Genomic DNA, 11,767 nt, shown 5'->3' with positions numbered 1-11,767 from the left:
ATCATACATTTCAATTGTCCTCCTCTCATTAATTTTCATATATCACGAGGAAAAGTGAAGAGTAGGAGGAAGAAGCAACAGCTGTAGAGAAGTTGGAAGAGAAACCAATGGCGGGAGATGAAGGTCTGGAGACACAACAAAATAAATTGGAGAAAATGTTTTCCAAAAGGAAGAATGTATGGGAGAAAATATGAAATTAAAATGGAGTGTGTATGATAGGTGCTAAAGATATTGTGGTGAGGTAATCTGAAATCTGTTTTAAAAGCCAATAAATGTGTCAAATACACACAGCTGTTACAGAACTCCCTAAAAACTCCCTACCAAAACTGGGGGTTAAATCAGTACTTGGAGAGAAGTATATAGTTTTATGAAAGCTTCTCAAGAAACTTAATAAATGATCTATAAACTAACTGTGAATATAACTTAAAAGCCTAGTAGAAGTATCTGTGGAGTAGGATGATGTGTCTTTGGGCATATGTCAAGGAAGGGCATAGCTGGAGCACATGATGGATTTAATTTTGTTTTTTGATGATTCTTCATACTGACTTCCGGAGTGGCTGTACAAATTTGCACTCTCAGCAACAGTGATGAGGATTCATCTTTCTCTCCAGCCACAACAGCATCTGTTGTCAGTTCTTTTGTTGATCTTAGCCATTCAGACTGGGCTGAGATGAAATCTCAAAGATTTTTTTAATTAGCATTTCCCTAATTGCTAAGGATGTTGTCTTAGTTACTTTTGTATTCCTGTGAAGAGACATGATGACCAAGGAAAAGTATTTTAAAAAGCATTTAATTTGTGTCCTGCTTATAGTTCAGAGGATGAGTGCATGGTGACAATACTTTTATCTCTGAAAAGGTTAATATGGTAGACTGATATCTGTCTAGACTGGACAAAACACAGAGTGAATATTATAAGAAAGTCAGATCATAGGTAAATAGGAAACAGCTACACATACTATTCAAAACAATGAAACAGTATAACTTTAGACAATAGGTTTAGAAATAAAGATTTATTAAAACATATATTTATATTTATGACTAAATTTTAAAATAACCATTTAACGGTCTTGAAATATCTTTATATGAAGCAAAGTCAATAAAAGGAGAGCAATTTCTTTTTCAAGGTCATATAAATATTGTAACAAGAAAAACAATTTACTCAAGAAGTGCTTTTGAAAACAACCATTAAAAGGAGAGCTACTTGATAATATGAATGCAAGGACAGTTTAACAATTTAATATGTCAATGTGAATGAACACATTGACAAAAATAAAAAATACACTTTACCAAAATGTACAAATAAAAATATCTCATTGAATCCAGTATCAATTATGAATAACTAGAAATATCTCATAAGCCAGAGTATAAAGATCCTTCCTTATCTTAAAAAGTCAATAAACTATCATCACATAGCAGCCATACTCAGTTGCAGCCTTAGATACATTCCCTTTAACGTTCTGAACAAGACAAAGTATCATATATTAGAAATATTATTTTGTATTTTATGGATAGCCTACTTGAGGTTTTCATACCTAAATTTATGGCAAATTATGACTTCAGTACATACATAGCATCTATATACATGCTGTATGTACATACACACAACACACTCACATGTACACACATGTGCATGTGTGGTGTGCATACACACACACACACACACACAGAAACACACATGAGGTGGGGCTAGATGGACATAGTCAGGAAGGGAAAACTAAGGCTGCCTTTCTGAGACATTGTCTTCTTGCTCCCAGAAGACTCTGCCAGGAGAAATAGCAGCAAGCCACCTGGCTGGGTACATAGACAGGGTTAATACTGGAAAGGACCCAGGGGCCCTAGGAAACATCCATATTAGCATCTGTTTAACTGATTTCCTATTTCAAGATTTTCCCAGGCTGAATGAATAAGTTATTAATTTTGTTTTCTATGAGGCTTGGCCTTCTTTCTTTCCTGGTCATCCCATTATGTATTAAGTTCATTCCATAACATTAATTATCCTCCAATTTAATTGTTCCATTTTCATACTGCCTAATGTGTTATCAAACAAAGACTATTTTTCCTTCTCTTGGAAAATATTTCCCATTTTTAATGTTTAAAAACAAATACTCTTTTAACTAGTTTCTCCCTTTAAAGATGTCTTAATTGTCTTACCAAGTCTTTGTAGAACAAGGGAATCTCAAAGCAGCTGCCTAGCATGGTGGCAGTCAGAAATGGGAATCCAGAGAGAAAGAGATAGAGATAGAGTTAGAGATAGATTGACTGAGAGAGAGGGAGAGATGAGAGAGAGAGAGAGAGAGAGAGAGAGAGAGAGAGAGAGAAAGCACCTACTATTCATCAAGAGAACAAAAATGAGCTAAAAGCTAAATAAAGTCCAACCACGTGCTCAGGACTAAGCCATACGGGGCCTGAGCAAGAGGATCTTTATCCCCACAAGCAGTCTGGCCACTTGAAACTACATCCTAGTAAAGCTCTGGCTTTTTTTTATGAATTTCTGCCCCACAGTTGGACTCCAAATGTAGATGAATTTCTAAGCAATCTTATTAAAGAACACAGAGACAAATATAGGTGTGAAAGCCTTAGAGATCGTAGAAATAGTGAGAACCACCAACCATCCTACCTCACCAACTCTGTAGTTTCCAAAATGCCATGACTTCCTGTCTACCCAATCTTTTATTGCCTTGCTGTTCTTCCCTCTCATTGTCTCTTAGCCCAGCTACCTCACTTCCTCATCACTGCCTATCTGTACACCTCCAGATCTCTATGGTATGGAATTAAAGGCATGTGTCACCAAGCTTGGCTCTGTTTTCTAGTGTGACCTTGAACACACAGAGACCCTGCCTGCCAAGTGATCGAATTGAGGGCATGTGCTACAAATGCCTGACTTTTGTGTTTATTTAAAACAGCTTTCTATTTCCTCTGATCTCCAGGAAAGCTTTATTTATTAACATAAAAATAAAGTATCATCACATTTCAGTACTGCCCCTGTGCCGCCTGGCTGAGGAGATACAGGCACCCTGAGGGGGGGCGGGATTCTGGAGGCACTATGACCCCCAACTCTGGGTGGCCTTGTGTACTTCTGCCTCAGTCACCCAAATCCCTGGCCAGACATTATCATAATCATCCCTCCACCACAGCCATGAGCTTTTGGGATGCTTTGTTTTAGGTACCACCACTGCAGTCACAAGATTTGGGGATGCTTTGTTTTAGTTAAATAGTAGGAAATCTCCAGTCCACACCAGCTCTAGATTGACTGCTAGGCAGCTACAGAAGTGAGGTACTTTGTGGGAAACTAGGGCCTTCCTGGGGGTGGAGGAGATGAAGGGTGGATCCAGCAAGGGAGGACCACCATTGAGGCTACTGTCACAGTGGCTGCTGCCTCACTTGTCTGCCCTGGCTGCTTTGATAACCAGGACTCCCCTGTTAACTGGATTCTGTTTTACAGGGATTTGGGTAGCTTTTAAACATGGATAATGCTGAAACATTGTTTTATGCTGTGCACTCGGGAGGCAGAAGCAGGCTGATTTCTGTGAGTTCGTGGCCAGCCTGGTTTCCAAAGCGAGTTCCAGGAAAGGTACAAAACTACACAAAGAAATGCTGTCTCGTAAAACCAAAAAAAAACAAACAAAACAAACATAAAAAAGCAGGCTCTGGAGTTGGATTAGACTCAAGCATATATCTAAAACCAAACAGCCTTTCTTCTCTGTCCTGATTCAGATGAGCCATCTGATTTTATGACAGGGGAAAGTGAGCAAAGCAAAACAGACAAACAATTAAACTATTATTTTCATTGAACTTTCTAAGACTTTTGCTAAAATATAAACTTTATCTCAATAATACCTTAATAATACCTTCACCTTAATAGCTTCTAAAACTATTAAGTACATTTTTTGTGTTTTAATATTTTTAAGTTTATTGAGTATGGTTAAAGTTCTATAAAATCTACAATAAAAAAAGATTAACTTAAAAGTTTATGACAAAAAGGCTTAATAATTAAAAATATGTATGTGAGTAACCTTGATTTACTACACTATATTTAGCACTTCTTAGAAAAAAAGGATTTAAAAAAAAATAATAGCCATGTAAATTCACCATCATCTTGATCAAGATGTCTTCTAACAAAGCTGCTTTCTATTGTGCTAAAAAATCTCTGTCTTTTACATATAAAATTTCAGCCCTCTGGGAGAAGATGTACATATGTTTGATTTTATATCTTTTGAGTCCAAAGTTTTTACTGTGACTCAAAGGCATGTCTCTATTGCCTTTTTTACATGTTGGATTTCTGTACAGAAGAGAAACAATGATAATATTAATGTATCTAAAAATTTATCATTCTGTACTTTTTAAAAATCCATATAAGCTATAAAAAGGCACAACTTGGATTGACATGTCACACTTCAAATGGATTCCAGATAGGTTATCCTGTCAATCAGTAGCCTATGCTTCCATACCTACTGGTTCTTCCAGATGGAAAAGTTCTAAACATAAGATTCTCCTTTAGGTTCCTAAACTTTGACTTTTGTCCCTAGTCTACATCTGTACCACCAGATTTCCTGTCAGCCAACAGACATCAGGAGTTGGCTGCAGTCAACAAACTGCACCAATAGACCATGAGCCCTGGACTTGCTGAAAGCTTATGTGAACCAGTCCAGCCAATGTGATTTCTCCCTGTCCCCACAGAAAACCAGATGCTTCTAAGGAATGGCCCCCTGTAGTAAGAGTTTTCCTGCCTGGCCCACAGTCAGGACAAATCTCTTTTACCCGCCAGTCCCATAGTTGGTCAGACCCAACCAAGAAAGCACACAGAGACTTATACTGTTTACAAACTGTATGGCCGTGGCAGGCTTCTTGTTATCTAGTTCTTCTATCTTAAATTAACCCATTTCTATTCATCTATAGTTTGCCACATGGCTTGTGGCTTACCTGTGTCTTTACAGGTTGCTTCTCATGGCAGCAGCTGGCAGTGTCTCTCCTGCCCCCGCCTTCACATCCCAGAATTCTCTTCTCCTTGTTCTGCCTACCCTATCCTTCCTGCCTGGCTACTGGCCAATGAGCACTTTGTTTATTTTAACCAATCAGAGCAACACATTTGACATACAGAACATGCCACAGCACCCCCCCCCCACACACACAGTGCTAGAATGCCTACCCTTGGCCTTTGATTTGCATTCCAGCCTTCATGGGTCCTGACAAGAACATCCTAATCTCAGCTGAGAAGCGCTTATAGACATAAGTTCCTCACCCTTTGTCCTCAACCAAAGGCTGGAATATTGGAATAAAGGAAACTGTTTTCCCTCTAGCAAAAGGCTTTAGAAATAAAAGGTATCCATCACAGAGTCAGATATTGGACTCAAGACACAACTTAAGGGGGGAATGCAATGGAAAACTTTACATTTAAAGTTTAGACTTAGTATGCTGGAGAGACCAAAAACACCTTGAACATGCAAGCCCCGAGCTTTTACAAGCTGTGCCCTAGCAGCTCACCCTCTACCCCCAATTTCCAAGACATTGAAGACTGTTCTTAAATTGACTGATCCTGTAAAATCTGCTGTTCTAGCAAGACAGTAGGTCATAGGACTAACTACTATTTCTGTTTTTGTAATCAAACTTGCTTACTCTGCTCAATGACTGGGACAACTACAAGACAGATATGCTAAAATTAGACCATGCTTACACATAGACAGAATACATGTTCATCTTGTGGTTTTTGCTGTATAAGCCTTGGATGAATATGACCAGGGTCTGCATCTTAGGAGCGATCTCAGTTGCAGTCTTTGTGTCATGAGCATCTGGCACCAGTATTTATTTAATAAAGCCTCTTCTGATTAAAATTTATTCTTGGTGACAGTGAATCTCTGAGTGACCCCAGACCCACATTTTATTCAATTCTAACATGGTAGTTTATGGTTTACCTATTATGTATTTATTTATTTGTTTACTTATTTATCTCTTTGTTTATTTTGGGTTTTTTAAGACAGTGTTTCTCTGCGTAGCCATGTCTGTGTTTGAGTTCACACTGTAGACTAGGCTGGCCTCAAACTCACAGACAACAGCCAGCCTTTGCTTCCTGAGTGCTGGGATTAAAGGTGTATACCACAACAATTAGGCTATAGTTTATTTTATTATTACCCCTTAGAAGCCTGTATGGTTTAATACATAGACATACACACACACAATTTCTTTATTGATTCTTTGGGATTTTCACATCATGTACCCCAATTCTGCTCATTTTCTAGTCCCTCCATATCCCCCCTTTACCCTTACAGCATCCCTTCCCCAAAATAATATAAAAAAATATCAAAATAAAACAATAAAACAAACAAAAAACTCACTTCACTCCTCTGTCTCTCTTGCCTCTTCAACACCTCTTCATTCATTTTAGTGGCACTGGGATCCTTTGTGTGTCATACAGTATACCCTCTCATTCAATCAGCCCCCACATGAAAATATAAATTGAAATGAGTCATTGGTCTGGTTCAAGGCCTCTGGTTTCTGGTACATGTTCATCACTTTCATCACTGGACCCTCACTTAAACTCCTCTCTGATATCCCATGGCAGCCCCTAGTCGTGGAGACCCTACAGAACCATTCCCTTCACATGCTCCTGCAGGTCCTAGATGGGGTAGATATGAGGGTGGACCAATCAAAGCCCCTGGATATGGACCTGGGTGGTAGTTGAGCTGGTCAGTCCTGGATACTGGGGCTGCCTCCCTCACGTAGGGGTGGAACCAGCTCTCCTATGCCCACGGCATCAGGACCATCTCCTCATGCCTGTGTTGAGGGGTGGAACCAACTGTCCTAACTACAGGGGACCAACTCTACATGCCCGAGTCATTAGGACCAGATCTCCTGTGAGGGTCAGGGTTAGCACTCTTGCTGTAGTGTCTATTGAGGGGTAGGATCAGCATTCCTAGGGCCAAAAAAGGGCAGGGCTATCTTAGTACAGCCCTTGGATTTTGACTTTCATGGCCTCACATTGTAACAAGGGCCACAGATGTCAACACAGATCCCAGTTACAGCAGGACCACAGATCCAGAGGTGGCCCTCCACTGCATCTTGGGCCTAGATGTTACCATGACCCCTGTTGCAGCTCAGGTCACTCAGATCAGTTTGGCCCCAGCAGCAAGTAGCATGGCTCTCAACACCAGCATGGTCTGAACTGGCTAACCAGACCCTGGGCATCTGCATGGCCCTTGGTGCCAAAAGTGGCCATGGACATCAACTCAGACCCTGGCTGCTGTAGGACCGTGGACCCAGAGATAGTCCTAGACTGCAGCTTGGGCCCTGACATACCATGGCCCCAGGTGGTGGCACAGGCTAACCACAGCAGCAGAATGGCTGTGGGATATCAAAATGGTCTCAGGTGGCAGACCAGACCTAGGACCTATACCCTTGGTGGTAACAGCAGCCATAGATATCAACTCAGACCCTGGCTACCATAGGGACACGGACCTAGACATGTCCCTCAGCAGCTACTTGAGCCCGGATGACACCTAGGCCCCAGGAGGAAGCACAGGCTACTCAGATCAGCATGGCTGTGGATGCTGGGACAACAACAAGCCCACAGTTTGTGCCACAAACCCTGGGTATCCATGTGGACTAGGTGGCGACACAGGACATGGACTTTAACACAGTCCCCAGCTGCAGTAAGACACGGACCTAGACATTATCCTAGGCAGCAGCATGGCCTAGATGTCACCAAGGCCCCAGCTGGCAGCACAGGCACTCTGATTGGTGTGTCCCCAGAGACAGCATGATGCAGGGACACCAACACAGCCCCAGGAGACAGCCCAGACCCCAGACATATGCAGGACTTTCAATGGTAGCAGGAGCCATGGATATCAACACATAGAACCTGGCTGCAATAAAGCCATGGACCCAGACATGACCCTTTTCAGCAGCCTGGGTCCGGGTGTCATCACTTCCCTGGGTGAGACCAGGCCATCCACCTCAGCTGGCTCCTCACCACCTTTGCTTCTTCTGTTCCTCTTCTTTCCACAGCTCATGAACCATTATGCCTCTCTTTTTCTCCCATTTCTCCACCACACATTTGCTCCTCACAATGGCAACCTCCCCCTGTCAATGCCTTTAGATAGCCCAGGCACTTAAGGACCCATACTAGCTTGTGGGTGGCTACATCCCACCTGAGCTGTTTTCTAGTAAGATAAAGGAAGGTAGATATATCCAGATGGGAGTGTAAGTAAGTAGGAACTGGGAGGAGTAGGGGGAAGGGAAAACATATTCAGGACATATTATGTGACAAAAAAAACCATCTATTTTCTTTAAAAGAAAAAAAGAAAGAATTGGTATGACACCCCCAAATAAAAAGTAATCATCACCATCGATATTTTCTGGAACCACTGTGGGGAAAAGGGGCTGGCTAGAGAAACCCACCCTGACCCTGGTTCCCAGAATTATGGAATGACGGCTCAGATAAACCAGTGAGAGAAACAGAGTTTAGCTCAAATCAGAGCCATCTCTGCCCCTGTCCAACTGGCTTGTGAAATCAACCAAATCACAGAGCAGGACAGCAGAATCCTGGCACTAGGGCCCAGGACCAGGGAAAGAAACACAGCCTGTGTTTGGGACCCGAGCCAGTGAAATGAACACTTAATCCCCAAACTCAGAACCCAGGAAATATGCCCTGACTCTGAAACTACTAACAAAATAACATTCTTGGCCCCTAGAATGAGGGTCAGTGAAAGAAATGTGTCCTGGATTTAAAGGTGGTGTCAAAAAGCCAAGAAAGGCCAGTGAAAGAAATACACTTTGGCACAGAAATCAAAGCCATCTTTGCCCCTTTTTCACAAACTGGCCAATCCCTGGGCAGAAAATAAACTAACCAAAAACAGTTGAATTCCTCGCCCTCCAGACATCCTATATAAACCTCCCTGCCTGGTCAGTTGTGAGCTGTTCTCTCCACACTGGTAGAGGCAGGTACTCTCCTGGATTCCTCCTTCCCAAATAAACCTCTTTCTCCAAAGAGTATTGGGTAAAGATCTTCATTGACTGGTGAGCAGAAGAACCTTGCTGGGACATCCCATAGTGGACTGAACAAGGGGGAGTTAAACAGAATAACCTTGGTAGGATGCCCCATAGTGGACTGAGCAAGGGGGAGCTGAACAGAAGAACCTTGCTGGGATGTCCCATAGTGGATTGAGAAAGGTGGAGCTAAACAGAACCTTGCTGGGACCTCCCATAGTGGACTGATCGAGAAATAGCCAGTAACACTGAACCAGATATTGTGGCTTTCCAGGAGAGGAGCAGGATTGCTGTGTCCTGTGGGGAGACCATCCCCCATCAAACCAGGTATATCCTGACTTTCCCAAAGAGTCAGGATACCCTTCCTTACTGAAGCAGTTCCAGGCCTGACTCTCCCAAGAAGTCAGAAAACCTTCCTTTCCAAGGTTGGGCTGTTTCTTTGCAGTCCCAGCCATCACAGCTGTGCTAAAGAGCTCCTGATGTCCTGGACACCTTCAGGGCGGAGCTTTTGTTCTGGGTAGATCAAGGTGTCCAGGATACCTCGATCTCTAGGGCTGAACTGTCTCCAGTTCAGCCATCACAGCTGTACTAAACAGCACCACGTGTCCCAGACATCTTCAGGGCAGAGCTCTAGTTCTGAGTAGCTCAAGGTGTCTGGGATACCTCGCCTTCTAGGGCTGAACTGTCTCCTTGCAGTTTCAGCCATCAATTTACTAACATTTTGGTGCCGGAACCTGGGACAATAAACCCAGAGTTTTTGCACTTTGCTTACATCCACCTTCTCCTTAGATTCTCCATTTGCAGGGTTACTGGAGAATCTCTTGTTTAAAGAATCAAGTGAGCCTGAGTGATCCACTGTTTCACAGTTCCCATGTACAGGGTCATCTGTGAAAGCAATACTCATGACTTAGAAATGTCACACCCCAAAACCAGAACTTGTCATTTTGTTTAAATGTCATTTCCGGAAGAGTGTACATCTATATACTACAAAACCCCAGAAAGCATATGAAATTAAATTACTTGGAAATTCATGTTTTTATTGTTAGCATGATTACTGAATTTTAGTGAAGCTGGACACTGAGTACATGGGTCACTAATTTTCCCTCTAGCTCCTGAACAAAGATTGCACTCTAGGGATAGTCATCCCTATCCATAATGAGTAGGATCTTTTCAATAGGAGGAGGTAGGTTCTGTAATATTACAGACCTCTCTTCCTCTCTTCTGCTGTCTGATTGACGAACCAGGTCTAAAATCAGAGGAGGACAGGATGGGATTTAGCAGTGGCTTCTAGCCCAGAGCCAAGAGATAAAAAACACTTTCAGCCACGTAAACACTGACTTTCTATTCAGCTCACAAAAGCAAATACCAGCTGTGTGTCAGCTCCTGCAATAGGCCATGATTCTGTCTTTTCCCAGCAGTATAAACACTTCAGTGGGTTCTTTTTCATGGGATGGAACTCTTATCTTATGACTTGTTCCACGTCCTTGATGTTAATAAAATATATGGTAACCGGGTAAAGGAAAGTCTTCGTTCTGACATTTGACCATTAGCTATATAACACCATCCTCACTAGTGATATGTCCCTCTTGTTGGGGCAGAGATTGTAGATCACACAATGTTAGCACATTTTAAAGGCCTATGGAGGGAGCAGCTTTCTGTTTGTAAAAGTAATCCAGTATGAAATAATCAACAGAAACAAGCATGGGAGATTTTCAGGAAGAAAATAGCCGTCAAGGGTGCCAATGGGATTGCTGATGCTTGAAATTTCTACAGACCAAACAGGTGGTAAGCTGAGAAAGCCTGGACAGTGTTTTGACATCTCAGCCTTCAGTGTTTGTGAAAGTTGACTAACATACCCTCAGTGACATACAGGACACTGAAACATTTGCCATCTCCAGGAATTCAGCAGAAAGGGTCACTTCCAACCTTGGTAAATCTGAACAATATATTCTTTCATGTTATAAAAAGTTCTTCAGGATTATGACAAAGGATAGTATCTTTGATTCAGCTGTATTTCCAGAATCATGTAAAGCACAGAGTGCACACTAGGCACTGATGCATCACCAGGACATCTAAAGCCCATCTTTCCTCAAAAGGCAAGGAGTAAGATGGTCCACAACAATGTGGGGAAAGTAGTCAAAAATCAACTCTTCCTAAATATGGTCTAGCTATAGAAATACAGTCACAGTTACCTGTTAGATGTCACCATCTTCTCAGGCTCCAAGTGAATGAGGGTCCATTGTATTGGGAAGTTCTCAAACTGCACATTTGTCACTCCATGTACTTTCTCTCCCTGCCTATTATGTGGATGTATAGTCTAAATAAGACTAACCAAAGGACCAGAAGCCCTACTTCCATCCTGATGCCACCATGAACTCAAATAAAGCCCCAGTATTTTGTAAGAGGAAAGGGAAAATCAGAAATGAGGCTTTGGGAAAGTCACACTGAAGAGTGGGCGAACAGGAGACCACAGGTATTTTATCTTATGTCCTGTATCCACTTCTCAGTAGCTGCAGTGCCTCAGTCACTCTAGAGTTGTAGTTCATCAGCCTCTCTAGAGCTGCAGTGAATCAGCCTTTCTAGAACTGCAGTGCATCAACCTGTCTAGAGCTGCAGTGCATCAGCCTCTCTAGAGCTGCAGTGCATCAGCCTCTCTAGAGCTGCAGTGCATCAGCTTTTCTAGCAAAAGATAACCAGGCTACAATCTACAACCCTAGAGAAGTTAGGTAAATAGGAGGTCCCTAAGGAAACAGGCATGGATCACCCCAGGAAGGGAAAATGGATCTGA

Source organism: Onychomys torridus, unplaced genomic scaffold (genome assembly GCF_903995425.1).
Source record: "Onychomys torridus unplaced genomic scaffold, mOncTor1.1, whole genome shotgun sequence".
Taxonomy (NCBI): Eukaryota; Metazoa; Chordata; class Mammalia; order Rodentia; family Cricetidae; genus Onychomys; species Onychomys torridus.
The sequence above is the reverse complement of the archived record's forward strand: the minus strand, read 5'-3'. Positions refer to the sequence as shown.